The following is a 25,459-nucleotide window of genomic DNA, read 5'->3' as shown; positions in this document are numbered from 1 at the left end:
AAACAAAACAATTTCGTGAAGAAATCTCCGATCGTAAAACGCGTCTCCTCTCCTTCAGAGCGAATGATTGACAGATGAGTATCTGCTGTTTGAATTCCCCGCCACGGAAGAAGCGAAACAGCGCCAGGAAATCTACGTGTGGCCACAAATATATTGCATCCGTAGTGTTAAGCACTACCATAGAGAATGAATGGGAAAAGTTAAGAGAAGTTAAGCTTAACTATTTTCGGCTCCCGCGCGAAAGGTCCTCGGTTCGAAACCGAGCAGAAACAGCTGCTTCCTTTTGATGAAAAGTATGAACCCTTTTTAGCCGACTGTGGGCTTTAGAAGACATTACCTTTATGCACATTTTACAGAGCCTTCAATAAAAAATGTTGGACTGTTTGAGAGAGGTAGGTAGGTTTCCGTAGTGTAGTGGTTATCACGTTCTCCTCACACGCGAAAGGTCCCCAGTTCAAAACTGCGCGGAAACAGGTGGGGGCTTTTGTTCTTTCTTTGGTGAAATGGCTGTCTGGTAGGCAGGTGGTCCAAGCTGCAAACGCCTTAATTCCGAGGTAAGTTAAGGGAAATTATTTGGAAACTCGGCATAGACTGCCACGCCGAATGAACTCTGTCCTGTTGTGTGTGGGATTTACGCAGATTGCCTATTTGCGTTTGGGCACATCATTGTATAGATTATGGCGAAAGAGAACTAGTGTGGAAGTGGGGAGTTTCTGTAGTGTAGTGGTCATCACGTTCGCCTAACACTCAAAAGGTCCTCGGTTCGAAACCGAACAGAAACAGCTGCTTCCTTTTGATGAAAAGTATGAACCCTTTTTAGCCGACTGTGGACTTTAGAAGACATTACCTTTATGCACATTTTACAGAGCCTTCAATTAAAAATGTTGGACTGTTTAAGGGAGGTAGGTTTCCGTAGTGTAGTGGTTATCACTTTCGCCTCACACGCGAAAGGTCCCTTCTTCGAAACTGGGCGGGAACAGTGAATCTCTTTTTCACAATGGTTCAATTGGCATTCTGTTGAGGAGGAACTCAATGCTACCGAAGCTTTGCGGCCAAGAGGCATGAATATAGTCAGCAAAGGTGTATTTGATGCAAAAATGAAAGAGCAGTCACTGTTTGACCTAAACCTAACCCACACTTGTGCCATTTCAAGCCTGCGTGGCTTTCTTCTGAGGAACACGAAAGAAGATATTTGTCAGAGTGGCCCTCTGTTAGGCAGCAGCTCTACGTCACGAAGGCCTTTCTTTACACAGGTGTGAAGACAATTATTAAGCCACACTAGGCAGCAGTAACTGCCACACCGACAGACTCTGTACTTTAAACCAGGCAGTATCAATGAACAGATGGATGGTGCACTCAAAGACAAAATATTTTGTATAACGTTAAAAACAATTATATTAAATAACCTAAAAAAGAGCAAAAAAGTAATGGTCACAGAGCAATCCTTCAGACAACTGGAAAAATGCTTGGTTTGCCACTCAAAAAAAACTATTTGCAGACTGAAGAGCACAATGCAATTTGTAATTTTATTCGTGCTCCAAGAAGTGTGCGATGAAAAGGTCAGATCCAACCTTGACTGCAGGTTTCCGTAGTGTAGAGGTTATCACATTCGCCTTACACGCGAAAGGTCCCCAGCTCGAAACTGGGCGGAAACAGGTGGGGGCTTTTTTTCTTTCTGTGGTGAAATGGCTGTCTGGTAGGCAGGTGGTCCAAGCTGCAAACGCCTTAATTCCGAGGTAAGTTAAGGGAAATTACTTGGAAACTCGGCGTAGACTGCCAAGCCGAATGAACTCTGTCCTGTTGTGTGTGGGATTTACGCAGATTGCCTATTTGCGTTTGGGCACATCATTGTATAGATTATGGCGAAAGAGAACTAGTGTGGAAGTGGGGAGTTTCTGTAGTGTAGTGGTCATCACGTTCGCCTAACACGCGAAAGGTCCTCGTTTCGAAACCGAGCAGAAACAGCTGCTTCCTTTTGATGAAAAGTATGAACCCTTTTTAGCCGACTGTGGGCTTTAGAAGACATTACCTTTATGCACATTTTACAGAGCCTTCAATTAAAAATGTTGGACTGTTTGGAGAGGTAGGTAGGTTTCCGTAGTGTAGTGGTTATCACGATCGCCTCACACGCGAAAGGTCCCCAGTTCGAAACTGGGCGGGAACAGTGAATCTCTTTTTCACAATGGTTCAATTGGCATTCTGTTGAGGAGGAACTCAATGCTACCGAAGCTTTGCGGCCAAGAGGCATGAATATAGTCAGCAAAGGTGTAGTTGATGCAGAAATGAAAGAGCAGTCACTGTTTGACCTAAACCTAACCCACACTCGTGCCATTTCAAGCCTGCGTGGCTTTCTTCTGAGGAACACGAAAGAAGATATTTGTCAGAGTGGCCCTCTGTTAGGCAGCAGCTCTACGTCACGAAGGTCTTTCTTTACACAGGTGTGAAGACAATTATTAAGCCACACTAGGCAGCAGTAACTGCCACACCGACAGACTCTGTACTTTAAACCAGGCAGTTTCAATGAATAGATGGATGGTGCACTCAAAGACAAAATATTTCGTATAACGTTAAAAACAATTATATTAAATAACCTAAAAAAGAGCAAAAAAGTAATGGTCACAGAGCAATCCTTCAGACAACTGGAAAAATGCTTGGTTTGCCACTCAAAAAAAAACTATTTGCAGACTGAAGAGCACAACGCAATCTGTAATTTTATTCGTGCTCCAAGAAGCGTGCGATGAAAAGGTCAGATCCAACCTTGACTGCAGGTTTCCGTAGTGTAGAGGTTATCACATTCGCCTTACACGCGAAAGGTCCCCAGCTTGAAACTGGGCGGAAACAGGTGGGGGCTTTTGTTCTTTCTTTGGTGAAATGGCTGTCTGGTAGGCAGGTGGTCCAAGCTGCAAACGCCTTAATTCCGAGGTAAGTTAAGGGAAATTATTTGGAAACTCGGCATAGACTGCCACGCCGAATGAACTCTGTCCTGTTGTGTGTGGGATTTACGCAGATTGCCTATTTGCGTTTGGGCACATCATTGTATAGATTATGGCGAAAGAGAACTAGTGTGGAAGTGGGGAGTTTCTGTAGTGTAGTGGTCATCACGTTCGCCTAACACGCGAAAGTTCCTCGGTTCGAAACCGAGCAGAAACAGCTGCTTCCTTTTGATGAAAAGTATGAACCCTTTTTAGCCGACTGTGGGCTTTAGAAGACATTACCTTTATGCACATTTTACAGAGCCTTCAATTAAAAATGTTGGACTGTTTGGAGAGGTAGGTAGGTTTCCGTAGTGTAGTGGTTATCACGTTCGCCTCACACGCGAAAGGTCCCCAGTTCGAAACTGGGCGGGAACAGTGAATCTCTTTTTCACAATGGTTCAATTGGCATTCTGTTGAGGAGGAACTCAATGCTACCGAAGCTTTGCGGCCAAGAGGCATGAATATAGTCAGCAAAGGTGTAGTTGATGCAGAAATGAAAGAGCAGTCACTGTTTGACCTAAACCTAACCCACACTCGTGCCATTTCAAGCCTGCGTGGCTTTCTTCTGAGGAACACGAAAGAAGATATTTGTCAGAGTGGCCCTCTGTTAGGCAGAAGCTCTACGTCACGAAGGTCTTTCTTTACACAGGTGTGAAGACAATTATTAAGCCACACTAGGCAGCAGTAACTGCCACACCGACAGACTCTGTACTTTAAACCAGGCAGTTTCAATGAACAGATGGATGGTGCACTCAAAGACAAAATATTTAGTATAACGTTAAAAACAATTAAATTAAATAACCTAAAAAAAGAGCAAAAAAGTAATGGTCACAGAGAAATCCTTCAGACAACTGGAAAAATGCTTGGTTTGCCACTCAAAAAAAAGCTATTTGCAGACTGAAGAGCACAATGCAATCTGTAATTTTATACGTGCTCCAAGAAGCGTGCGATGAAAAGGTCAGATCCAACCTTGACTTCAGGTTTCCGTAGTGTAGAGGTTATCACATTCGCCTTACACGCGAAAGGTCCCCAGCTCGAAACTGGGTGGAAACAGGTGGGGGCTTTTGTTCTTTCTGTGGTGAAATGGCTGTCTGGTAGGCAGGTGGTCCAAGCTGCAAACGCCTTAATTCCAAGGTAAGTTAGGGGAAATTATTTGGAAACTCGGCATAGACTGCCACGCCGAATGAACTCTGTCCTGTTGTGTGTGGCATTTACGCAGATTGCCTATTTGCGTTTGGGCACATCATTTTATAGATTATGGCGAAAGAGAACTAGTGTGGTAGTGGGGAGTTTCTGTAGTGTAGTGGTCATCACGTTCGCCTAACACGCGAAAGGTCCTCGGTTCGAAACCGAGCAGAAACAGCTGCTTCCTTTTGATGAAAAGTATGAACCCTTTTTAGCCGACTGTGGGCTTTAGAAGACATTACCTTTATGCACATTTTACAGAGCCTTCAATAAAAAATGTTGGACTGTTTGAGAGAGGTAGGTAGGTTTCCGTAGTGTAGTGGTTATCACGTTCTCCTCACACGCGAAAGGTCCCCAGTTCGAAACTGGGCGGAAACAGGTGGGGGCTTTTGTTCTTTCTTTGGTGAAATGGCTGTCTGGTAGGCAGGTGGTCCAAGCTGCAAATGCCTTAATTCCGAGGTAAGTTAAGGGAAATTATTTGGAAACTCTGCATAGACTGCCACGCCGAATGAACTCTGTCCTGTTGTGTGTGGGATTTACGCAGATTGCCTATTTGCGTTTGGGCACATCATTGTAAAGATTATGGCGAAAGAGAACTAGTGTGGAAGTGGGGAGTTTCTGTAGTGTAGTGGTCATCACGTTCGCCTAACATGCGAAAAGTCCGCGTTTCGAAACCGAGCAGAAACAGCTGCTTCCTTTTGATGAAAAGTATGAACCCTTTTTAGCCGACTGTGGGCTTTAGAAGACATTACCTTTATGCACATTTTACAGAGCCTTCAATTAAAAATGTTGGACTGTTTGAGAGAGGTAGGTAGGTTTCCGTAGTGTAGTGGTTATCACGTTCGCCTCACACGCGAAAGGTCCCCAGTTCGAAACTGGGCGGGAACAGTGAATCTCTTTTTCACAATGGTTCAATTGGCATTCTGTTGAGGAGGAACTCAATGCTACCGAAGCTTTGCGGCCAAGAGGCATGAATATAGTCAGCAAAGGTGTAGTTGATGCAGAAATGAAAGAGCAGTCACTGTTTGACCTAAACCTAACCCACACTCGTGCCATTTCAAGCCTGCGTGGCTTTCTTCTGAGGAACACGAAAGAAGATATTTGTCAGAGTGGCCCTCTGTTAGGCAGCAGCTCTACGTCACGAAGGTCTTTCTTTACACAGGTGTGAAGACAATTATTAAGCCACACTAGGCAGCAGTAACTGCCACACCGACAGACTCTGTACTTTAAACCAGGCATTTTCAATGAACAGATGGATGGTGCACTCAAAGACAAAATATTTCGTATAAAGTTAAAAACAATTATATTAAATAACCTAAAAAAGAGCAAAAAAGTAATGGTCACACAGCAATCCTTCAGACAACTGGAAAAATGCTTGGTTTGCCACTCAAAAAAAAACTATTTGCAGACTGAAGAGCACAACGCAATCTGTAATTTTATTCGTGCTCCAAGAAGCGTGCGATGAAAAGGTCAGATCCAACCTTGACTGCAGGTTTCCGTAGTGTAGAGGTTATCACATTCGCCTTACACGCGAAAGGTCCCCAGCTTGAAACTGGGCGGAAACAGGTGGGGGCTTTTGTTCTTTCTGTGGTGAAATGGCTGTCTGGTAGGCAGGTGGTCCAAGCTGCAAACGCCTTAATTCCGAGATAAGTTAAGGGAAATTATTTGGAAACTCGGCGTAGACTGCCACGCCGAATGAACTCTGTCCTGTTGTGTGTGGGATTTACGCAGATTGCCTATTTGCGTTTTCGGCACATCATTGTATAGATTATGGCGGAAGAGAACTACTGTGGAAGTAGGGAGTTTCTGTAGTGTAGTGGTCATCATGTTCGCCTAACACGCGAAAGGTCCTTGGTTCGAAACCGAGCAGAAACAGCTGCTTCCTTTTGATGAAAAGTATGAACCCTTTTTAGCCGACTGTGGGCTTTAGAAGACATTACCTTTATGCACATTTTACAGAGACTTCAATTAAAAATGTTGGACTGTTTTAGAGGTAGGTAGGTAGGTTTCCGTAGTGTAGTGGTTATCACGTTGGCCTCACACGTGAAAGGTCCCCAGTTCGAAACTGGGCGGGAACAGTGAATCTCTTTTTCACAATGGTTCAATTGGCATTCTGTTGAGGAGGAACCCAATGCTACCGAAGCTTTGCGGCCAAGAGGCATGAATATAGTCAGCAAAGGTGTAGTTGATGCAGAAATGAAAGAGCAGTCACTGTTTGACCTAAACCTAACCCACACTCGTGCCATTTCAAGCCTGCGTGGCTTTCTTCTGAGGAACACGAAAGAAGATATTTGTCAGAGTGGCCCTCTGTTAGGCAGCAGCTCTACGTCACGAAGGCCTTTCTTTACACAGGTGTGAAGACAATTATTAAGCCACACTAGGCAGCAGTAACTGCCACACCGACAGACTCTGTACTTTAAACCAGGCAGTTTCAATGAATAGATGGATGGTGCACTCAAAGACAAAATATTTCGTATAATGTTAAAAACAATTAAATTAAATAACCTAAAAAAGAGCAAAAAAGTAATGGTCACAGAGCAATCCTTCAAACAACTGGAAAAATGCTTGGTTTGCCACTCAAAAAAAAGCTATTTGCAGACTGAAGAGCACAACGCAATCTGTAATTTTATTCGTGCTCCAAGAAGCGTGCGATGAAAATGTCAGATACAACCTTGACTGCAGGTTTCCGTAGTGTAGAGGTTATCACATTCGCCTTACACGCGAAAGGTCCCCAGCTTGAAACTGGGCGGAAACAGGTGGGGGCTTTTTTTCTTTCTGTGGTGAAATGGCTGTCTGGTAGGCAGCTGGTCCAAGCTGCAAACGCCTTAATTCCGAGGTAAGTTAAGGCAAATTATTTGGAAACTCGGCGTAGACTGCCACGCCGAATGAACTCTGTCCTGTTGTGTGTGGGATTTACACAGATTGCCTATTTGCTTTTGGGCACATCATTGTATAGATTATGGCGAAAGAGAACTAGTGTGGAAGTGGGGAGTTTCTGTAGTGTAGTGGTCATCACGTTCACCTAACACGGGAAAGGTCCTTGGTTCAAAACCGAGCAGAAACAGCTGCTTCCTTTTGATGAAAAGTATGAACCCTTTTTAGCCGACTGTGGGCTTTAGAAGACATTACCTTTATGCACATTTTACAGAGACTTCAATTAAAAATGTTGGACTGTTTTAGCGGGTAGGTTTCCGTAGTGTAGTGGTTATCACGTTCGCCTCACACGCGAAAGGTCACCAGTTCGAAACTGGGCGGGAACAGTGAATCTCTTTTTCACAATGGTTCAATTGGCATTCTGTTGAGGAGGAACCCAATGCTACCGAAGCTTTGCGGCCAAGAGGCATGAATATAGTCAGCAAAGGTGTAGTTGATGCAGAAATGAAAGAGCAGTCACTGTTTGACCTAAACCTAACCCACACTCGTGCCATTTCAAGCCTGCGTGGCTTTCTTCTGAGGAACACGAAAGAAGATATTTGTCAGAGTGGCCCTCTGTTAGGCAGCAGCTCTACGTCACGAAGGTCTTTCTTTACACAGGTGTGAAGACAATTATTAAGCCACACTAGGCAGCAGTAACTGCCACACCGACAGACCCTGTACTTTAAACCATGCAGTTTCAATGAACAGATGGATGGTGCACTCAAAGACAAAATATTTCGTATAATGTTAAAAACAATTAAATTAAATAACCTAAAAAAGAGCAAAAAAGTAATGGTCACAGAGCAATCCTTCAAACAACTGGAAAAATGCTTGGTTTGCCACTCAAAAAAAAGCTATTTGCAGACTGAAGAGCACAACGCAATCTGTAATTTTATTCGTGCTCCAAGAAGCGTGCGATGAAAATGTCAGATACAACCTTGACTGCAGGTTTCCGTAGTGTAGAGGTTATCACATTCGCCTTACACGCGAAAGGTCCCCAGCTCGAAACTGGGCGGAAACAGGTGGGGGCTTTTTTTCTTTCTGTGGTGAAATGGCTGTCTGGTAGGCAGCTGGTCCAAGCTGCAAACCCCTTAATTCCGAGGTAAGTTAAGGGAAATTATTTGGAAACTCGGCGTAGACTGCCACCCCGAATGAACTTTGTCCTTTTGTGTGTGGGATTTACGCAGATTGCCTATTTGCGTTTGGGCACATCATTGTATAGATTATGGCGAAAGAGAACTACTGTGAAGTGGGGAGTTTCTGTAGTGTAGTGGTCATCACGTTCGCCTAACACGCGAAAGGTCCTTGGTTCGAAACCGAGCAGAAACAGCTGCTCCGTTTTGATGAAAAGTATGAACCCTTTTTAGCCGACTGTGGGCTTTAGAAGACATTACCTTTATGCACATTTTACAGAGCCTTCAATTAAAAATGTTGGACTGTTTGCGGGATGTAGGTAGGCTTCCGTAGTGTAGTGGTTATCACGTTCGCCTCACAAGCAAAAGATCCCCAGTTTGAAACTGGGTGGGAACAGTGAATCTCTTTTTCACAATGGTTCAATTGGCATTCTTTTGAGGAGGAACTCAACGCTACCGAAGCTTTGCGGCCAAGAGGCATGAATATAGTCAGCAAAGGTGTAGTTGATGCAGAAATGAAAGAGCAGTCACTGTTTGACCTAAACCTAACCCACACTCGTGCCATTTTAAGCCTGCGTGGCTTTCTTCTGAGGAACACGAACGAAGAAATTTGTCAGAGTGGCCCTCTGTTAGGCAGCAGCTCTACGTCACGAAGGCCTTTCTTTACACAGGTGTGAAGACAATTATTAAGCCACACTAGGCAGCAGTAACTGCCACACCGACAGACTCTGTACTTTAAACCAGGCAGTTTCAATGAACAGATGGATGGTGCACTCAAAGACAAAATATTTCGTATAATGTTAAAAACAATTAAATTAAATAACCTAAAAAGGAGCAAAAAGTAATGGTCACAGAGCAATCCTTCAGACAACTGGAAAAATGCTTGGTTTGCCACTCAAAAAAAAGCTATTTGCAGACTGAAGAGCACAACGCAATCTGTAATTTTATTCGTGCTCCAAGAAGCGTGCGATGGAAAGGTCAGATACAACCTTGACTGCAGGTTTCTGTAGTGTAGAGGTTATCACATTCGCCTTACACGTGAAAGGTCCCCAGCTCGAAACTGGGCGGAAACAGGTGGGGGCTTTTTTTCTTTCTGTGGTGAAATAGCTGTCTGGTAGGCAGGTGGTCCAAGCTGCAAACGCCTTAATTCCGAGGTAAGTTAAGGGAAATTATTTGGAAACTCGGCGTAGACTGCCACGCGGAATTAACTCTGTCCTGTAGTGTGTGGGATTTACACAGATTGCCTATTTGCTTTTGGGCACATCATTGTATAGATTATGGCGAAAGAGAACTAGTGTGGAAGTGGGGAGTTTCTGTAGTGTAGTGGTCATCACGTTCGCCTAACACGCGAAAGGTCCTCGGTTCGAAACCGAGCAGAAACAGCTGCTTCCTTTTGATGAAAAGTATGAACCCTTTTTAGCCGACTGTGGGCTTTAGAAGACATTACCTTTATGCACATTTTACAGAGACTTCAATTAAAAATGTTGGACTGTTTTAGAGGTAGGTAGGTAGGTAGGTAGGTTTCCGTAGTGTAGTGGTTATCACGTTCGCCTCACACGCGAAAGGTCCCCAGTTCGAAACTGGGCGCGAACAGTGAATCTCTTTTTCACAATGGTTCAATTGGCATTCTGTTGAGGAGGAACTCAATGCTACCGAAGCTTTGCGGCCAAGAGGCATGAATATAGTCAGCAAAGGTGTAGTTGATGCAGAAATGAAAGAGCAGTCACTGTTTGACCTAAACCTAACCCACACTCGTGCCATTTCAAGCCTGCGTGGCTTTCTTCTGAGGAACACGAAAGAAGATATTTGTCAGAGTGGCCCTCTGTTAGGCAGCAGCTCTACGTCACAAAGGCCTTTCTTTACACAGGTGTGAAGACAATTATTAAGCCACACTAGGCAGCAGTAACTGCCACACCGACAGACTCTGTACTTTAAACCAGGCAGTTTCAATGAACAGATGGATGGTGCACTCAAAGACAAAATATTTTGTATAATGTTAAAAACAATTAAATTAAATAACCTAAAAAAGAGCAAAAAAGTAATGGTCACAGAGCAATCCTTCAAACAACTGGAAAAATGCTTGGTTTGCCACTCAAAAAAAAGCTATTTGCAGACTGAAGAGCACAACGCAATCTGTAATTTTATTCGTGCTCCAAGAAGCGTGCGATGAAAATGTCAGATACAACCTTGACTGCAGGTTTCCGTAGTGTAGAGGTTATCACATTCGCCTTACACGCGAAAGGTCCCCAGCTCGAAACTGGGCGGAAACAGGTGGGGGCTTTTTTTCTTTCTGTGGTGAAATGGCTGTCTGGTAGGCAGCTGGTCCAAGCTGCAAACGCCTGAATTCCGAGGTAAGTTAAGGGAAATTATTTGGAAACTCGGCGTAGACTGCCACGCCGAATGAACTCTGTCCTGTTGTGTGTGGGATTTACACAGATTGCCTATTTGCTTTTGGGCACATCATTGTATAGATTATGGCGAAAGAGAACTAGTGTGGAAGTGGGGAGTTTCTGTAGTGTAGTGGTCATCACGTTCACCTAACACGCGAAAGGTCCTTGGTTCAAAACCGAGCAGAAACAGCTGCTTCCTTTTGATGAAAAGTATGAACCCTTTTTAGCCGACTGTGGGCTTTAGAAGACATTACCTTTATGCACATTTTACAGAGACTTCAATTAAAAATGTTGGACTGTTTTAGCGGGTAGGTTTCCGTAGTGTAGTGGTTATCACGTTCGCCTCACACGCGAAAGGTCCCCAGTTCGAAACTGGGCGGGAACAGTGAATCTCTTTTTCACAATGGTTCAATTGGCATTCTGTTGAGGAGGAACCCAATGCTACCGAAGCTTTGCGGCCAAGAGGCATGAATATAGTCAGCAAAGGTGTAGTTGATGCAGAAATGAAAGAGCAGTCACTGTTTGACCTAAACCTAACCCACACTCGTGCCATTTCAAGCCTGCGTGGCTTTCTTCTGAGGAACACGAAAGAAGATATTTGTCAGAGTGGCCCTCTGTTAGGCAGCAGCTCTACGTCACGAAGGCCTTTCTTTACACAGGTGTGAAGACAATTATTAAGCCACACTAGGCAGCAGTAACTGCCACACCGACAGACTCTGTACTTTAAACCAGGCAGTTTCAATGAATAGATGGATGGTGCACTCAAAGACAAAATATTTCGTATAATGTTAAAAACAATTAAATTAAATAACCTAAAAAAGAGCAAAAAAGTAATGGTCACAGAGCAATCCTTCAAACAACTGGAAAAATGCTTGGTTTGCCACTCAAAAAAAAGCTATTTGCAGACTGAAGAGCACAACGCAATCTGTAATTTTATTCGTGCTCCAAGAAGCGTGCGATGAAAATGTCAGATACAACCTTGACTGCAGGTTTCCGTAGTGTAGAGGTTATCACATTCGCCTTACACGCGAAAGGTCCCCAGCTCGAAACTGGGCGGAAACAGGTGGGGGCTTTTTTTCTTTCTGTGGTGAAATGGCTGTCTGGTAGGCAGCTGGTCCAAGCTGCAAACGCCTTAATTCCGAGGTAAGTTAAGGGAAATTATTTGGAAACTCGGCGTAGACTGCCACGCCGAATGAACTCTGTCCTGTTGTGTGTGGGATTTACACAGATTGCCTATTTGCTTTTGGGCACATCATTGTATAGATTATGGCGAAAGAGAACTAGTGTGGAAGTGGGGAGTTTCTGTAGTGTAGTGGTCATCACGTTCACCTAACACGCGAAAGGTCCTTGGTTCAAAACCGAGCAGAAACAGCTGCTTCCTTTTGATGAAAAGTATGAACCCTTTTTAGCCGACTGTGGGCTTTAGAAGACATTACCTTTATGCACATTTTACAGAGACTTCAATTAAAAATGTTGGACTGTTTTAGCGGGTAGGTTTCCGTAGTGTAGTGGTTATCACGTTCGCCTCACACGCGAAAGGTCCCCAGTTCGAAACTGGGCGGGAACAGTGAATCTCTTTTTCACAATGGTTCAATTGGCATTCTGTTGAGGAGGAACCCAATGCTACCGAAGCTTTGCGGCCAAGAGGCATGAATATAGTCAGCAAAGGTGTAGTTGATGCAGAAATGAAAGAGCAGTCACTGTTTGACCTAAACCTAACCCACACTCGTGCCATTTCAAGCCTGCGTGGCTTTCTTCTGAGGAACACGAAAGAAGATATTTGTCAGAGTGGCCCTCTGTTAGGCAGCAGCTCTACGTCACGAAGGCCTTTCTTTACACAGGTGTGAAGACAATTATTAAGCCACACTAGGCAGCAGTAACTGCCACACCGACAGACTCTGTACTTTAAACCAGGCAGTTTCAATGAATAGATGGATGGTGCACTCAAAGACAAAATATTTCGTATAATGTTAAAAACAATTAAATTAAATAACCTAAAAAAGAGCAAAAAAGTAATGGTCACAGAGCAATCCTTCAAACAACTGGAAAAATGCTTGGTTTGCCACTCAAAAAAAAGCTATTTGCAGACTGAAGAGCACAACGCAATCTGTAATTTTATTCGTGCTCCAAGAAGCGTGCGATGAAAATGTCAGATACAACCTTGACTGCAGGTTTCCGTAGTGTAGAGGTTATCACATTCGCCTTACACGCGAAAGGTCCCCAGCTCGAAACTGGGCGGAAACAGGTGGGGGCTTTTTTTCTTTCTGTGGTGAAATGGCTGTCTGGTAGGCAGCTGGTCCAAGCTGCAAACGCCTTAATTCCGAGGTAAGTTAAGGGAAATTATTTGGAAACTCGGCGTAGACTGCCACGCCGAATGAACTCTGTCCTGTTGTGTGTGGGATTTACACAGATTGCCTATTTGCTTTTGGGCACATCATTGTATAGATTATGGCGAAAGAGAACTAGTGTGGAAGTGGGGAGTTTCTGTAGTGTAGTGGTCATCACGTTCACCTAACACGGGAAAGGTCCTTGGTTCAAAACCGAGCAGAAACAGCTGCTTCCTTTTGATGAAAAGTATGAACCCTTTTTAGCCGACTGTGGGCTTTAGAAGACATTACCTTTATGCACATTTTACAGAGACTTCAATTAAAAATGTTGGACTGTTTTAGCGGGTAGGTTTCCGTAGTGTAGTGGTTATCACGTTCGCCTCACACGCGAAAGGTCCCCAGTTCGAAACTGGGCGGGAACAGTGAATCTCTTTTTCACAATGGTTCAATTGGCATTCTGTTGAGGAGGAACCCAATGCTACCGAAGCTTTGCGGCCAAGAGGCATGAATATAGTTAGCAAAGGTGTAGTTGATGCAGAAATGAAAGAGCAGTCACTGTTTGACCTAAACCTATCCCACACTCGTGCCATTTCAAGCCTGCGTGGCTTTCTTCTGAGGAACACGAAAGAAGATATTTGTCAGAGTGGCCCTCTGTTAGGCAGCAGCTCTACGTCACGAAGGCCTTTCTTTACACAGGTGTGAAGACAATTATTAAGCCACACTAGGCAGCAGTAACTGCCACACCGATAGACTCTGTACTTCAAACCAGGCAGTTTCAATGAACAGATGGATGGTGCACTCAAAGACAAAATATTTCGTATAACGTTAAAAACAATTAAATTAAATAACCTAAAAAAGAGCAAAAAAGTAATGGTCACAGAGCAATCCTTCAGACAACTGGAAAAATGCTTGGTTTGCCACTCTAAAAAAAGCTATTTGCAGACTGAAGAGCACAACGCAATCTGTAATTTTATACGTGCTCCAAGAAGCGTGCGATGAAAAGGTCAGATCCAACCTTGACTGCAGGTTTCCGTAGTTTAGAGGTTATCACATTTGCCTTACACGCGAAAGGTCCCCAGCTCGAAACTGGGCGGAAACAGGAGGGGGCTTTTGTTCTTTCTGTGGTGAAATGGCTGTCTGGTAGGCAGGTGGTCCAAGCTGCAAACGCCTTAATTCCGAGGTAAGTTAAGGGAATTTACTTGGAAACTCGGCGTAGACTGCCAAGCCGAATGAACTCTGTCTTGTTGTGTGTGGGATTTACGCAGATTGCCTATTTGCGTTTGGGCACATCATTGTATAGATTATGGCGAAAGAGAACTACTGTGGAAGTGGGGAGTTTCTGTAGTGTAGTGGTCATCACGTTTGCCTCACACGCGAAAGGTCCTTGGTTCGAAACCGAGCAGAAACAGCTGCTTCCTTTTGATGATATGAACCCTTTTTAGCCGACTGTGGGCTTTAGAAGACATTACCTTTATGCACATTTTACAGAGCCTTCAATTAAAAATGTTGGACTGTTTGAGGGAGGTAGGTTTCCGTAGTGTAGTGGTTATCACGTTCGCCTCACACGCGAAAGGTCCTCGGTTCGAAACCGAGCAGAAACAGCTGCTTCCTTTTGATGAAAAGTATGAACCCTTTTTAGCCGACTGTGGGCTTTAGAAGACATTACCTTTATGCACATTTTACAGAGCCTTCAATTAAAAATGTGTGACTGTTTGAGGGAGGTAGGTTTCCGTAGTGTAGTGGTTATCACGTTCGCCTCACACGCGAAAGGTCCCCAGTTCGAAACTGGGCAGGAACAGTGAATCTCTTTTTCACAATGGTTCAATTGGCATTCTGTTGAGGAGGAACTCAATGCTACCGAAGCTTTGCGGCCAAGAGGCATGAATATAGTCAGCAAAGGTGTAGTTGATGCAGAAATGAAAGAGCAGTCACTGTTTGACCTAAACCTAACCCACACTCGTGCCATTTCAAGCCTGCGTGGCTTTCTTCTGAGGAACACGAAAGAAGATATTTGTCAGAGTGGCCCTCTGTTAGGCAGCAGCTCTACGTCACGAAGGTCTTTCTTTACACAGGTGTGAAGACAATTATTAAGCCACACTAGGCAGCAGTAACTGCCACACCGACAGACTCTGTACTTTAAACCAGGCAGTTTCAATGAACAGATGGATGGTGCACTCAAAGACAAAATATTTCGTATAACCTAAAAAAGAGCAAAAAAGTAATGGTCACAGAGAAATCCTTCAGACAACTGGAAAAATGCTTGGTTTGCCACTCAAAAAAAAGCTATTTGCAGACTGAAGAGCACAACGCAATCTGTAATTTTATACGTGCTCCAAGAAGCGTGCGATGAAAAGGTCAGATCCAACCTTGACTGCAGCTTTCCGTAGTTTAGAGGTTATCACATTCGCCTTACACGCGAAAGGTCCCCAGCTCGAAACTGGGCGGAAACAGGTGGGGGCTTTTGTTCTTTCTGTGGTGAAATGGCTGTCTGGTAGGCAGGTGGTCCAAGCTGCAAACGCCTTAATTCCGAGGTAAGTTAAGGGAAATTATTTGGAAACTCGGCGTAGACTGCCACGCCGAATGAACTTTGTCCTGTTGTGTGTGGGATTTACGCAGATTGCCTATTTGCGCTTGGGCACATCATTGTATAGATTATGGCGAAAGAGGACTACTGTGAAAGTGGGGAGATTCTGTAGTGTAGTGGTCATCACGTTCGCCTAACACGCGAAAGGTCCTTGGTTCGAAACCGAGCAGAAACAGCTGCTTCCTTTTGATGAAAAGTATGAACCCTTTTTAGCCGACTGTGGGCTTTAGAAGACATTACCTTTATGCACATTTTACAGAGCCTTCATTTAAAAATGTTGGACTGTTTGAGGGAGGTAGGTAGGTAGGTAGGTAGGTTTCCGTAGTGTAGTGGTTATCACGTTCTCCTCACACGCGAAAGGTTCCCAGTTCGAAACTGGGCGGAAACAGGTGGGGGCTTTTGTTCTTTCTTTGGTGAAATGGCTGTCTGGTAGGCAGGTGGTCCAAGCTGCAAACGCCTTATTTCCGAGGTAAGTTCCGAGGTTTGCCACTCTAAAAAAAGCTATTTGCAGACTGAAGAGCACAACGCAATCTGTAATTTTATTCGTGCTCCAAGAAGCGTGCGATGAAAAGGTCAGATCCAACCTTGACTGCAGGTTTCCGTAGTTTAGAGGTTATCACATTCGCCTTACACGCGAAAGGTCCCCAGCTCGAAACAGGAGGGGGCTTTTGTTCTTTCTGTGGTGAAATGGCTGGTTGGTAGGCAGGTGGTCCAAGCTGCAAACGCCTTAATTCCGAGGTAAGTTAAGGGAAATTATTTGGAAACTCGGCGTAGACTGCCACGCCGAATGAACTCTGTCCTATTGTGTGTGGGATTTACACAGATTGCCTATTTGCGTTTGGGCACATCATTGTATAGATTATGGCGAAAGAGAACTAGTGTGGAAGTGGGGAGTTTCTGTAGTGTAGTGGTCATCACGTTCGCCTTACACGCGAAAGGTCCTTGGTTCGAAACCGAGCAGAAACAGCTGCTTCCTTTTGATGAAAAGTATGAACCCTTTTTAGCCGACTGTGGGCTTTAGAAGACATTACCTTTATGCACATTTTACAGAGCCTTCAATTAAAAATGTTGGACTGTTTGAGGGAGGTAGGTAGGCTTCCGTAGTGTAGTGGTTATCACGTTCGCCTCACAAGCAAAAGGTCCCCAGTTTGAAACTGGGCGGGAACACTGAATCTCTTTTTCACAATGGTTCAATTGGCATTCTTTTGAGGAGGAACTCAACGCTACCGAAGCTTTGCGGCCAAGAGGCATGAATATAGTCAGCAAAGGTGTAGTTGATGCAGAAATGAAAGAGCAGTCACTGTTTGACCTAAACCTAACCCACACTCGTGTCATTTTAAGCCTGCGTGGCTTTCTTCTGAGGAACACGAACGAAGATATTCGTCAGAGTGGCCCTCTGTTAGGCAGCAGCTCTACGTCACGAAGGCCTTTCTTTACACAGGTGTGAAGACAATTATTAAGCCACACTAGGCAGCAGTAACTGCCACACCGACAGACTCTGTACTTTAAACCAGGCAGTTTCAATGAACAGATGGATGGTGCACTCAAAGACAAAATATTTCGTATAATGTTAAAAACAATTAAATTAAATAACCTAAAAAAGAGCAAAAAAGTAATGGTCACAGAGCAATCCTTCAAACAACTGGAAAAATGCTTGGTTTGCCACTCAAAAAAAAGCTATTTGCAGACTGAAGAGCACAACGCAATCTGTAATTTTATTCGTGCTCCAAGAAGCGTGCGATGAAAAGGTCAGATACAACCTTGACTGCAGGTTTCCGTAGTGTAGAGGTTATCACATTCGCCTTACACGCGAAAGGTCCCCTGGGCGGAAACAGGTGGGGGCTTTTTTTCTTTCTGTGGTGAAATGGCTGTCTGGTAGGCAGGTGGTCCAAGCTGCAAACGCCTTAATTCCGAGGTAAGTTAAGGGAAATTATTTGGAAACTCAGCATAGACTGCCACGCCGAATGAACTCTGTCCTGTTGTGTGTGGGATTTACGCAGATTGCCTATTTGCGTTTGGGCACATCATTGTATAGATTATGGCGAAAGAGAACTAGTGTGGAAGTGGGGAGTTTCTGTAGTGTAGTGGTCATCACGTTCGCCTAACACGTGAAAGGTCCTCGGTTCGAAACCGAGCAGAAACAGCTGCTTCCTTTTGATGAAAAGTATGAACCCTTTTTAGCCGACTGTGGGCTTTAGAAGACATTACCTTTATGCACATTTTACAGAGCCTTCAATTAAAAATGTTGGACTGTTTGGAGAGGTAGGTAGGTAGGTTTCCGTAGTGTAGTGGTTATCACGTTCGCCTCACACGCGAAAGGTCCCCAGTTTGAAACTGGGTGGGAACAGTGAATCTCTTTTTCACAATGGTTCAATTGGCATTCTGTTGAGGAGGAACTCAACGCTACCGAAGCTTTCGGCTTTTTTCATGCCAAGAGGCATGAATATAGTCAGCAAATGTGTAGTTGATGCAGAAATGAAAGAGCAGTCACTGTTTGACCTAAACCTAACCCACACTCGTGCCATTTCAAGCCTGCGTGGCTTTCTTCTGAGGAACACGAAAGAAGTTATTTGTCAGAGTGGCCCTCTGTTAGGCAGTAGCTCTACGTCACGAAGGCCTGTCTTTACACAGGTGTAAAGACAATTATTAAGCCACACTAGGCAGCAGTAACTGCCACACCGACAGACTCTGTACTTTAAACCAGGCAGTTTCAATGAACAGATGGATGGTGCACTCAAAGACAAAATATTTTGTATAACGTTAAAAACAATTAAATTAAATAACTTAATAAAGAGCAAAAAAGTAATGGTCACAGAGCAATCCTTCAGACAACTGGAAAAATGCTTGGTTTGCCACTCAAAAAAAAGCTATTTGCAGACTGAAGAGCACAACGCAATCTGTAATTTTATTCGTGCTCCAAGAAGCGTTCGATGAAAAGGTCAGATCCAACCTTGACCGCAGGTTTCCGTAGTGTAGAGGTTATCACATTCGCCTTACACGCGAAAGGTCCCCAGCTCAAAACTGGGCGGAAACAGGTGGGGGCTTTTGTTCTTTCTGTGGTGAAATGGCTGTCTGGTAGGCAGGTGGTCCAAGCTGCAAACGCCTTAATTCAGAGGTAAGTTAAGGGAAATTATTTGGAAACTCGGCGTAGACTGCCACGCCGAATGAACTCTGTCCTGTTGTGTGTGGGATTTACGCAGATTGCCTATTTGCGTTTGGGCACATCATTGTATAGATTATGCCGAAAAAGAACTAGTGTGGAAGTGGGGAGTTTCTGTAGTGTAGTGGTCATCACGTTCGCCTAACACGCGAAAGATCCTCGGTTCGAAACCGAGCAGAAACAGCTGCTTACTTTTGATGAAAAGTATGAACCCTTTTTAGCCGACTGTGGGCTTTAGAAGACATTACCTTTATGCACATTTTACAGAGCCTTCAATTAAAAATGTTGGACTGTTTGAGGGAGCTAGTTTTACGTAGTGTAGTGGTTATCACGTTCGCCTCACACGCGAAAGGTCCCCAGTTTGAAACTGGGCGGGAACAGCGAATTTCTTTTTCACAATGGTTCAATTGGCATTCTGTTGAGGAGGAACTCAACGCTACCGAAGCTTTGCGGCCAAGAGGCATGAATATAGTCAGCAAAGGTGTAGTTGATGCAGAAATGAAAGAGCAGTCACTGTTTGACCTAAACCTAACCCACACTCGTGCCATTTCAAGCCTGCGTGGCTTTCTTCTGAGGAACACGAAAGAAGATATTTGTCAGAGTGGCCCTCTGTTAGGCAGCAGCTCTACGTCAAGAAGGCCTTTCTTTACACAGGTGTGAAGACAATTATTAAGCCACACTAGGCAGCAGTAACTGCCACACCGACAGACTCTGTACTTTAAACCAGGCAGTTTCAATGAACAGATGGATGGTGCTCTCAACGACAAAATATTTCGTATAAAAAGTTAAAAACAATTAAATTAAATAACCTAAAAACGTGCAAAAAAGTAATGGTCACAGAGCAATCCTTCAGACAACTGGAAAAATGCTTGGTTTGCCACTCAAAAAAAAGCTATTTGCAGACTGAAGAGCACAACGCAATCTATAATTTTATTCGTGCTCCAAGAAGCGTGCGATGAAAAGGTCAGATCCAACCTTGACTGCAGGTTTCCGTAGTGTAGAGGTTATCACATTCGCCTTACACGCGAAAGGTCCCCAGCTCAAAACTGGGCGGAAACAGGTGGGGGCTTTTGTTCTTTCTGTGGTGAAATGGCTGTCTGGTAGGCAGGTGGTCCAAGCTGCAAACGCCTTAATTCCGAGGTAAGTTAAGGGAAATTATTTGGAAACTCGGCATAGACTGCCACGCCGAATGAACTCTGTCCTGTTGTGTGTGGGATTTACGCAGATTGCCTATTTGCGTTTGGGCACATCATTGTATAGATTATGGCGAAAGAGAACTACTGTGGAAGTGGGGAGTTTCTGTAGTGTAGTGGTCATCACGTTCGCCTAACACGTGAAAGGTCCTCGGTTCGAAACCGAGCAGAAACAGCTGCTTCCTTTTGATGAAAAGTATGAACCCTTTTTAGCCGACTGTGGGCTTTAGAAGACATTACCTTTATGCACATTTTACAGAGCCTTCAATTAAAAATGTCGGACTGTTTTAGAGGTAGGTAGGTAGGTAGGTTTCCGTAGTGTAGTGGTTATCACGTTCGCCTCACACGCGAAAGGTCCCCAGTTCAAAACTGGGCGGGAACAGTGAATCTCTTTTTCACAATGGTTCAATTGGCATTCTGTTGAGGAGGAACTCAATGCTACCGAAGCTTTGCGGCCAAGAGGCATGAATATAGTCAGCAAAGGTGTAGTTGATGCAGAAATGAAAGAGCAGTCACTGTTTGACCTAAACCTAAACCAAACTTGTGCCATTTCAAGCCTGCGTGGCTTTCTTCTGAGGAACACGAAAGAAGATATTTGTCAGAGTGGCCCTCTGTTAGGCAGCAGCTCTACGTCACGAAGGTCTTTCTTTACACAGGTGTGAAGACAATTATTAAGCCACACTAGGCAGCAGTAACTGCCACACCGACAGACTCTGTACTTTAAACCAGGCAGTTTCAATGAACAGATGGATGGTGCACTCATAGACAAAATATTTCGTATAACGTTAAAAACAATTAAATTAAATAACCTAAAAAAGAGCAAAAAAGTATTGGTCACAGAGAAATCCTTCAGACAACTGGAAAAATGCTTGGTTTGCCACTCAAAAAAAAGCTATTTGCAGACTGAAGAGCACAACGCAATCTGTAATTTTATACGTGCTCCAAGAAGCGTGCGATGAAAAGGTCAGATCCAACCTTGACTGCAGGTTTCCGTAGTTTAGAGGTTATCACATTCGCCTTACACGCGAAAGGTCCCCAGCTCGAAACTGGGTGGAAACAGGTGGGGGCTTTTGTTCTTTCTGTGGTGAAATGGCTGTCTGGTAGGCAGGTGGTCCAAGCTGCAAACGCCTTAATTCCGAGGTAAGTTAAGGGAAATTATTTGGAAACTCGGCGTAGACTGCCACGCCGAATGAACTTTGTCCTTTTGTGTGTGGGATTTACGCAGATTGCCTATTTGCGTTTGGGCACATCATTGTATAGATTATGGCGAAAGAGAACTAGTGTGGAAGTGGGGAGTTTCTGTAGTGTAGTGGTCATCACGTTCGCCTAACACGCGAAAGGTCCTCGATTCCAAACCGAGCAGAAACAGCTGCTTCCTTTTGATGATATGAACCCTTTTTAGCCGACTGTGGGCTTTAGAAGACATTACCTTTATGCACATTTTACAGAGCCTTCAATTAAAAATGTTGGACTGTTTGAGGGAGGTAGGTTTCCGTAGTGTAGTGGTTATCACGTTTGCCTCACACGCGAAAGATCCCCAGTTCGAAACTGGCCGGGAACAGTGATTCTCTTTTTCACAATGGTTCAATTGGCATTCTGTTGAGGAGGAACTCAACGCTACCGAAGCTTTGCGGCCAAGAGGCATGAATATAGTCAGCAAAGGTGTAGTTGATGCAGAAATGAAAGAGCAGTCACTGTTTGACCTAAACTTAACCCACACTCGTCCCATTTCAAGCCTGCGTGGCTTTCTTCTGAGGAACACGAAAGAAGATATTTGTCAGAGTGGCCCTCTGTTAGGCAGCAGCTCTACGTCACGAAGGCCTTTCTTTACACAGGTGTGAAGACAATTATTAAGCCACACTAGGCAGCAGTAACTGCCACACCGACAGACTCTGTACTTTAAACCAGGCAGTTTCAATGAACAGATGGATGGTGCACTCAAAGACAAAATATTTCGTATAACGTTAAAAACAATTAAATTAAATAACCTAAAAAAGAGCAAAAAAGTAATGGTCACAGAGCAATCCTTCAGACAACTGGAAAAATGCTTGGTTTGCCACTCTAAAAAAAGCTATTTGCAGACTGAAGAGCACAACGCAATCTGTAATTTTATTCGTGCTCCAAGAAGCGTGCGATGAAAAGGTCAGATCCAACCTTGACTGCAGGTTTCCGTAGTTTAGAGGTTATCACATTCGCCTTACACGCGAAAGGTCCCCAGCTCTAAACTGGGCGGAAACAGGTGGGGGCTTTTGTTCTTTCTGTGGTGAAATGGCTGTCTGGTAGGCAGGTGGTCCAAGCTGCAAACGCCTTAATTCCGAGGTAAGTTAAGGGAAATTACTTGGAAACTTGGCGTAGACTGCCAAGCCGAATGAACTCTGTCCTGTTGTGTGTGGGATTTACGCAGATTGCCTATTTGCGTTTGGGCACATCATTGTATAGATTATGGCGAAAGAGAACTACTGTGGAAGTGGGGAGTTTCTGTAGTGTAGTGGTCATCACGTTCGCCTAACACGCGAAAGGTCCTTGTTTCGAAACCGAGCAGAAACAGCTGCTTCCTTTTGATGAAAAGTATGAACCCTTTTTAGCCGACTGTGGGCTTTAGAAGACATTACCTTTATGCACATTTTACAGAGCCTTCAATTAAAAATGTTGGACTGTTTGAGGGAGCTAGTTTTACGTAGTGTAGTGGTTATCACGTTCGCCTCACACGCGAAAGGTCCCCAGTTTGAAACTGGGCGGGAACAGTGAATTTCTTTTTCACAATGGTTCAATTGGCATTCTGTTGAGGAGGAACTCAACGCTACCGAAGCTTTGCGGCCAAGAGGCATGAATATAGTCAGCAAAGGTGTAGTTGATGCAGAAATGAAAGAGCAGTCACTGTTTGACCTAAACCTAACCCACACTCGTGCCATTTCAAGCCTGCGTGGCTTTCTTCTGAGGAACACGAAAGAAGATATTTGTCAGAGTGGCCCTCTGTTAGGCAGCAACTCTACGTCACGAAGGCCTTTCTTTACACAGGTGTGAAGACAATTATTAAGCCACACTAGGCAGCAGTAACTGCCACACCGACAGACTCTGTACTTTAAACCAGGCAGTTTCAATGAACAGATGGATGGTGCACTCAAAGACAAAATATTTCGTATAATGTTAAAAACAATTAAATTAAATAACCTAAAAAAGAGCAAAAAAGTAATGGTCACAGAGCAATCCTTCAAACAACTGGAAAAATGCTTGGTTTGCCACTCAAAAAAAAGCTATTTGCAGACTGAAGAGCACAACGCAATCTGTAATTTTATTCGTGCTCCAAGAAGCGTGCGATGAAAAGGTCAGATACAACCTTGACTGCAGGTTTCCGTAGTGTAGAGGTTATCACATTCGCCTTACACGCGAAAGGTCCCCAGCTCGAAACTGGGCGGAAACAGGTGGGGCCTTTTTTTCTTTCTGTGGTGAAATGGCTGTCTGGTAGGCAGGTGGTCCGAGCTGCAAACGCCTTAATTCCGAGGTAAGTTAAGGGAAATTATTTGGAAACTCGGCGTAGACTGCCACGCCGAATGAACTCTGTCCTGTTGTGTGTGGGATTTACACAGATTGCCTATTTGCTTTTGGGCACATCATTGTATAGATTATGGCGAAAGAGAACTAGTGTGGAAGTGGGGAGTTTCTGTAGTGTAGTGGTCATCACGTTCGCCTAACACGCGAAAGGTCCTCGGTTCGAAACCGAGCAGAAACAGCCGCTTCCTTTTGATGAAAAGTATGAACCCTTTTTAGCCGACTGTGGGCTTTAGAAGACATTACCTTTATGCACATTTTACAGAGCCTTCAATTAAAAATGTTGGACTGTTTGAGGGAGGTAGGTAGGCTTCCGTAGTGTAGTGGTTATCACGTTCGCCTCACAAGCAAAAGGTCCCCAGTTTGAAACTGGGCGGGAACGCTGAATCTCTTTTTCACAATGGTTCAATTGGCATTCTTTTGAGGAGGAACTCAACGCTACCGAAGCTTTGCGGCCAAGAGGCATGAATATAGTCAGCAAAGGTGTAGTTGATGCAGAAATGAAAGAGCAGTCACTGTTTGACCTAAACCTAACCCACACTCGTGCCATTTTAAGCCTGCGTGGCTTTCTTCTGAGGAACACGAACGAAGATATTTGTCAGAGTGGCCCTCTGTTAGGCAGCAGCTCTACGTCACTAAGGCCTTTCTTTACACAGGTGTGAAGACAATTATTAAGCCACACTAGGCAGCAGTAACTGCCACACCGACAGACTCTGTACTTTAACCCTCTGGAGTCTAAGGGTATTTTTGGGGCCTGGAGAAGTTTTGTCATGCCTTGACATTTGTGCTTTTTTCAGTTTCTTATAAATATCTAAATGGGTAAAGACTAATCTCACTGTAATCAGCACAAACTGGGCTGTAATAATATGTGAAATGCATGTATGTACATGATTGTGTTCAGAGGTGGAAAGTAACGAATTACATTTACTCGCGTTACTGTAATTGAGTAGCTTTTTTGTGTACTAATACTTTTTAAAGTAATTTTTTTAATCTGTAATTTTACTCTTACTTAAGTATATTTTGTTTAAAGTATTGTACTTCGCTACATTTTAAAACACATTAATTACTGAGTAAAAAAAAAAAAAAAAAAAAAAAATTCGCTCCCTGGAAACTACGGCAGTAAATGGGCAGGAGGGCAAACTGGCGCTAAAACCACAAGAAAGATGCAGACGGACAAAACAGGCGTTAGTGGTGCAGACACCGCTGAAAACGAAACCCCGTCATATTCTGCAGTTTAACTCGAAGGAAATGAAGTGAACCCCTGGCCATATGTATGCTCTATTATGCAGTGTAAGCTGTACTTGCCTAGGAAGACCAAACTAGCAGCTTATAAAATCTCGACGAGACATCCACTCTTCGCAAGAATGTAGAGCTAAGCTAAATAATTGCATCGTTGCATTGGTGGTTAAAATGAAGCTTTGACATGTTAGCAAGAGGTTTTACACAAATTAGCCAAAAAGACAGTGGTGAGGAGTGTGCTATATATATCGTCTGTGATAATATCATAATTTTTGTTTTAATGATGTGCGCGCGCATTTATAGTGCGTTCTTTCACTGTGTGATTCAGTCTCCTAAAATGCATTTAGAATGATCACAAAATTGAAGATATAGGGGCAGAAAATTCACATATTTATATAATTTCATATATTAAATCAAATTCACACAAAGAAGGCCGTCTTTTCCTCCAAAAATCATCATAAATATATACATACATAAATACATATATAACAGTTCAGTAAACAAGTTAATTAAGAGACTTACGTTTTAGACACCATATTGCCTTTTTAGCTCTATTTCTACAACAGAAAATAATTCCAAACACAGCCACCAAAGCACAGTTTTGCGTCTCTGAGCAACGTGACAGTGTTTCGTTCCTGAATGAATCAACCGTTTAAATGATTCGGTTCAATCGCAATGACTCACTTATTAACAGTGACTTGCTGACACATACTGGCCATTTTAATTTCACATTTAAAGTATCTTGATTTTTTTAAATAATTAATTTCTTATCATTTCAAATGAGTATTCAACATTTTATGTCTTGTAT

At 43.7% G+C, this 25,459-nt stretch overlaps 44 non-coding genes across 44 annotated transcripts; all 44 read left to right on the top strand.

Moving 5' to 3' along the window:
* The first annotated feature begins 1,582 nt into the window (after positions 1-1,582).
* On the top strand, positions 1,583-1,655 carry trnav-uac (transfer RNA valine (anticodon UAC)). Its single transcript has one exon. It is a non-coding gene; the product is annotated as a tRNA-Val (tRNA).
* Positions 1,656-1,891: 236 nt separating this feature from the next.
* Positions 1,892-1,964, top strand: trnav-aac (transfer RNA valine (anticodon AAC)). Its single transcript has one exon. It is a non-coding gene; the product is annotated as a tRNA-Val (tRNA).
* A 127-nt stretch (positions 1,965-2,091) lies between these two features.
* Positions 2,092-2,164, top strand: trnav-cac (transfer RNA valine (anticodon CAC)). The gene has a single exon. It is a non-coding gene; the product is annotated as a tRNA-Val (tRNA).
* A 604-nt stretch (positions 2,165-2,768) lies between these two features.
* On the top strand, positions 2,769-2,841 carry trnav-uac (transfer RNA valine (anticodon UAC)). The gene has a single exon. It is a non-coding gene; the product is annotated as a tRNA-Val (tRNA).
* Positions 2,842-3,077: 236 nt separating this feature from the next.
* On the top strand, positions 3,078-3,150 carry trnav-aac (transfer RNA valine (anticodon AAC)). The gene has a single exon. It is a non-coding gene; the product is annotated as a tRNA-Val (tRNA).
* Positions 3,151-3,277: 127 nt separating this feature from the next.
* trnav-cac (transfer RNA valine (anticodon CAC)) lies at positions 3,278-3,350 on the top strand. The gene has a single exon. It is a non-coding gene; the product is annotated as a tRNA-Val (tRNA).
* Positions 3,351-3,955: 605 nt separating this feature from the next.
* trnav-uac (transfer RNA valine (anticodon UAC)) lies at positions 3,956-4,028 on the top strand. The gene has a single exon. It is a non-coding gene; the product is annotated as a tRNA-Val (tRNA).
* A 236-nt stretch (positions 4,029-4,264) lies between these two features.
* trnav-aac (transfer RNA valine (anticodon AAC)) lies at positions 4,265-4,337 on the top strand. The gene has a single exon. It is a non-coding gene; the product is annotated as a tRNA-Val (tRNA).
* A 128-nt stretch (positions 4,338-4,465) lies between these two features.
* On the top strand, positions 4,466-4,538 carry trnav-cac (transfer RNA valine (anticodon CAC)). Its single transcript has one exon. It is a non-coding gene; the product is annotated as a tRNA-Val (tRNA).
* A 437-nt stretch (positions 4,539-4,975) lies between these two features.
* Positions 4,976-5,048, top strand: trnav-cac (transfer RNA valine (anticodon CAC)). The gene has a single exon. It is a non-coding gene; the product is annotated as a tRNA-Val (tRNA).
* A 604-nt stretch (positions 5,049-5,652) lies between these two features.
* On the top strand, positions 5,653-5,725 carry trnav-uac (transfer RNA valine (anticodon UAC)). The gene has a single exon. It is a non-coding gene; the product is annotated as a tRNA-Val (tRNA).
* Positions 5,726-5,962: 237 nt separating this feature from the next.
* trnav-aac (transfer RNA valine (anticodon AAC)) lies at positions 5,963-6,035 on the top strand. The gene has a single exon. It is a non-coding gene; the product is annotated as a tRNA-Val (tRNA).
* A 130-nt stretch (positions 6,036-6,165) lies between these two features.
* On the top strand, positions 6,166-6,238 carry trnav-cac (transfer RNA valine (anticodon CAC)). Its single transcript has one exon. It is a non-coding gene; the product is annotated as a tRNA-Val (tRNA).
* A 604-nt stretch (positions 6,239-6,842) lies between these two features.
* On the top strand, positions 6,843-6,915 carry trnav-uac (transfer RNA valine (anticodon UAC)). Its single transcript has one exon. It is a non-coding gene; the product is annotated as a tRNA-Val (tRNA).
* Positions 6,916-7,151: 236 nt separating this feature from the next.
* On the top strand, positions 7,152-7,224 carry trnav-aac (transfer RNA valine (anticodon AAC)). Its single transcript has one exon. It is a non-coding gene; the product is annotated as a tRNA-Val (tRNA).
* Positions 7,225-7,347: 123 nt separating this feature from the next.
* On the top strand, positions 7,348-7,420 carry trnav-cac (transfer RNA valine (anticodon CAC)). The gene has a single exon. It is a non-coding gene; the product is annotated as a tRNA-Val (tRNA).
* A 604-nt stretch (positions 7,421-8,024) lies between these two features.
* On the top strand, positions 8,025-8,097 carry trnav-uac (transfer RNA valine (anticodon UAC)). The gene has a single exon. It is a non-coding gene; the product is annotated as a tRNA-Val (tRNA).
* Positions 8,098-8,332: 235 nt separating this feature from the next.
* trnav-aac (transfer RNA valine (anticodon AAC)) lies at positions 8,333-8,405 on the top strand. Its single transcript has one exon. It is a non-coding gene; the product is annotated as a tRNA-Val (tRNA).
* Positions 8,406-9,518: 1,113 nt separating this feature from the next.
* Positions 9,519-9,591, top strand: trnav-aac (transfer RNA valine (anticodon AAC)). Its single transcript has one exon. It is a non-coding gene; the product is annotated as a tRNA-Val (tRNA).
* Positions 9,592-9,729: 138 nt separating this feature from the next.
* Positions 9,730-9,802, top strand: trnav-cac (transfer RNA valine (anticodon CAC)). Its single transcript has one exon. It is a non-coding gene; the product is annotated as a tRNA-Val (tRNA).
* A 604-nt stretch (positions 9,803-10,406) lies between these two features.
* On the top strand, positions 10,407-10,479 carry trnav-uac (transfer RNA valine (anticodon UAC)). The gene has a single exon. It is a non-coding gene; the product is annotated as a tRNA-Val (tRNA).
* Positions 10,480-10,715: 236 nt separating this feature from the next.
* trnav-aac (transfer RNA valine (anticodon AAC)) lies at positions 10,716-10,788 on the top strand. The gene has a single exon. It is a non-coding gene; the product is annotated as a tRNA-Val (tRNA).
* A 123-nt stretch (positions 10,789-10,911) lies between these two features.
* Positions 10,912-10,984, top strand: trnav-cac (transfer RNA valine (anticodon CAC)). Its single transcript has one exon. It is a non-coding gene; the product is annotated as a tRNA-Val (tRNA).
* Positions 10,985-11,588: 604 nt separating this feature from the next.
* Positions 11,589-11,661, top strand: trnav-uac (transfer RNA valine (anticodon UAC)). The gene has a single exon. It is a non-coding gene; the product is annotated as a tRNA-Val (tRNA).
* A 236-nt stretch (positions 11,662-11,897) lies between these two features.
* Positions 11,898-11,970, top strand: trnav-aac (transfer RNA valine (anticodon AAC)). Its single transcript has one exon. It is a non-coding gene; the product is annotated as a tRNA-Val (tRNA).
* A 123-nt stretch (positions 11,971-12,093) lies between these two features.
* Positions 12,094-12,166, top strand: trnav-cac (transfer RNA valine (anticodon CAC)). The gene has a single exon. It is a non-coding gene; the product is annotated as a tRNA-Val (tRNA).
* A 604-nt stretch (positions 12,167-12,770) lies between these two features.
* On the top strand, positions 12,771-12,843 carry trnav-uac (transfer RNA valine (anticodon UAC)). Its single transcript has one exon. It is a non-coding gene; the product is annotated as a tRNA-Val (tRNA).
* Positions 12,844-13,079: 236 nt separating this feature from the next.
* trnav-aac (transfer RNA valine (anticodon AAC)) lies at positions 13,080-13,152 on the top strand. Its single transcript has one exon. It is a non-coding gene; the product is annotated as a tRNA-Val (tRNA).
* Positions 13,153-13,275: 123 nt separating this feature from the next.
* trnav-cac (transfer RNA valine (anticodon CAC)) lies at positions 13,276-13,348 on the top strand. Its single transcript has one exon. It is a non-coding gene; the product is annotated as a tRNA-Val (tRNA).
* A 913-nt stretch (positions 13,349-14,261) lies between these two features.
* trnav-cac (transfer RNA valine (anticodon CAC)) lies at positions 14,262-14,334 on the top strand. Its single transcript has one exon. It is a non-coding gene; the product is annotated as a tRNA-Val (tRNA).
* Positions 14,335-14,454: 120 nt separating this feature from the next.
* Positions 14,455-14,527, top strand: trnav-cac (transfer RNA valine (anticodon CAC)). The gene has a single exon. It is a non-coding gene; the product is annotated as a tRNA-Val (tRNA).
* A 124-nt stretch (positions 14,528-14,651) lies between these two features.
* trnav-cac (transfer RNA valine (anticodon CAC)) lies at positions 14,652-14,724 on the top strand. The gene has a single exon. It is a non-coding gene; the product is annotated as a tRNA-Val (tRNA).
* Positions 14,725-15,612: 888 nt separating this feature from the next.
* On the top strand, positions 15,613-15,685 carry trnav-aac (transfer RNA valine (anticodon AAC)). Its single transcript has one exon. It is a non-coding gene; the product is annotated as a tRNA-Val (tRNA).
* Positions 15,686-16,403: 718 nt separating this feature from the next.
* trnav-uac (transfer RNA valine (anticodon UAC)) lies at positions 16,404-16,476 on the top strand. Its single transcript has one exon. It is a non-coding gene; the product is annotated as a tRNA-Val (tRNA).
* A 1,104-nt stretch (positions 16,477-17,580) lies between these two features.
* Positions 17,581-17,653, top strand: trnav-aac (transfer RNA valine (anticodon AAC)). The gene has a single exon. It is a non-coding gene; the product is annotated as a tRNA-Val (tRNA).
* A 131-nt stretch (positions 17,654-17,784) lies between these two features.
* On the top strand, positions 17,785-17,857 carry trnav-cac (transfer RNA valine (anticodon CAC)). Its single transcript has one exon. It is a non-coding gene; the product is annotated as a tRNA-Val (tRNA).
* A 614-nt stretch (positions 17,858-18,471) lies between these two features.
* On the top strand, positions 18,472-18,544 carry trnav-uac (transfer RNA valine (anticodon UAC)). The gene has a single exon. It is a non-coding gene; the product is annotated as a tRNA-Val (tRNA).
* Positions 18,545-18,780: 236 nt separating this feature from the next.
* On the top strand, positions 18,781-18,853 carry trnav-aac (transfer RNA valine (anticodon AAC)). The gene has a single exon. It is a non-coding gene; the product is annotated as a tRNA-Val (tRNA).
* An 803-nt stretch (positions 18,854-19,656) lies between these two features.
* trnav-uac (transfer RNA valine (anticodon UAC)) lies at positions 19,657-19,729 on the top strand. The gene has a single exon. It is a non-coding gene; the product is annotated as a tRNA-Val (tRNA).
* A 236-nt stretch (positions 19,730-19,965) lies between these two features.
* Positions 19,966-20,038, top strand: trnav-aac (transfer RNA valine (anticodon AAC)). Its single transcript has one exon. It is a non-coding gene; the product is annotated as a tRNA-Val (tRNA).
* A 134-nt stretch (positions 20,039-20,172) lies between these two features.
* trnav-cac (transfer RNA valine (anticodon CAC)) lies at positions 20,173-20,245 on the top strand. The gene has a single exon. It is a non-coding gene; the product is annotated as a tRNA-Val (tRNA).
* Positions 20,246-22,337: 2,092 nt separating this feature from the next.
* On the top strand, positions 22,338-22,410 carry trnav-aac (transfer RNA valine (anticodon AAC)). Its single transcript has one exon. It is a non-coding gene; the product is annotated as a tRNA-Val (tRNA).
* An 801-nt stretch (positions 22,411-23,211) lies between these two features.
* trnav-uac (transfer RNA valine (anticodon UAC)) lies at positions 23,212-23,284 on the top strand. Its single transcript has one exon. It is a non-coding gene; the product is annotated as a tRNA-Val (tRNA).
* A 236-nt stretch (positions 23,285-23,520) lies between these two features.
* Positions 23,521-23,593, top strand: trnav-aac (transfer RNA valine (anticodon AAC)). Its single transcript has one exon. It is a non-coding gene; the product is annotated as a tRNA-Val (tRNA).
* Positions 23,594-25,459: the final 1,866 nt, after the last annotated feature.

Source organism: Carassius carassius, chromosome 22 (genome assembly GCF_963082965.1).
Source record: "Carassius carassius chromosome 22, fCarCar2.1, whole genome shotgun sequence".
Lineage (NCBI taxonomy): Eukaryota > Metazoa > Chordata > Actinopteri > Cypriniformes > Cyprinidae > Carassius > Carassius carassius.
The sequence above is the reverse complement of the archived record's forward strand: the minus strand, read 5'-3'. Positions and strand labels throughout refer to the sequence as shown.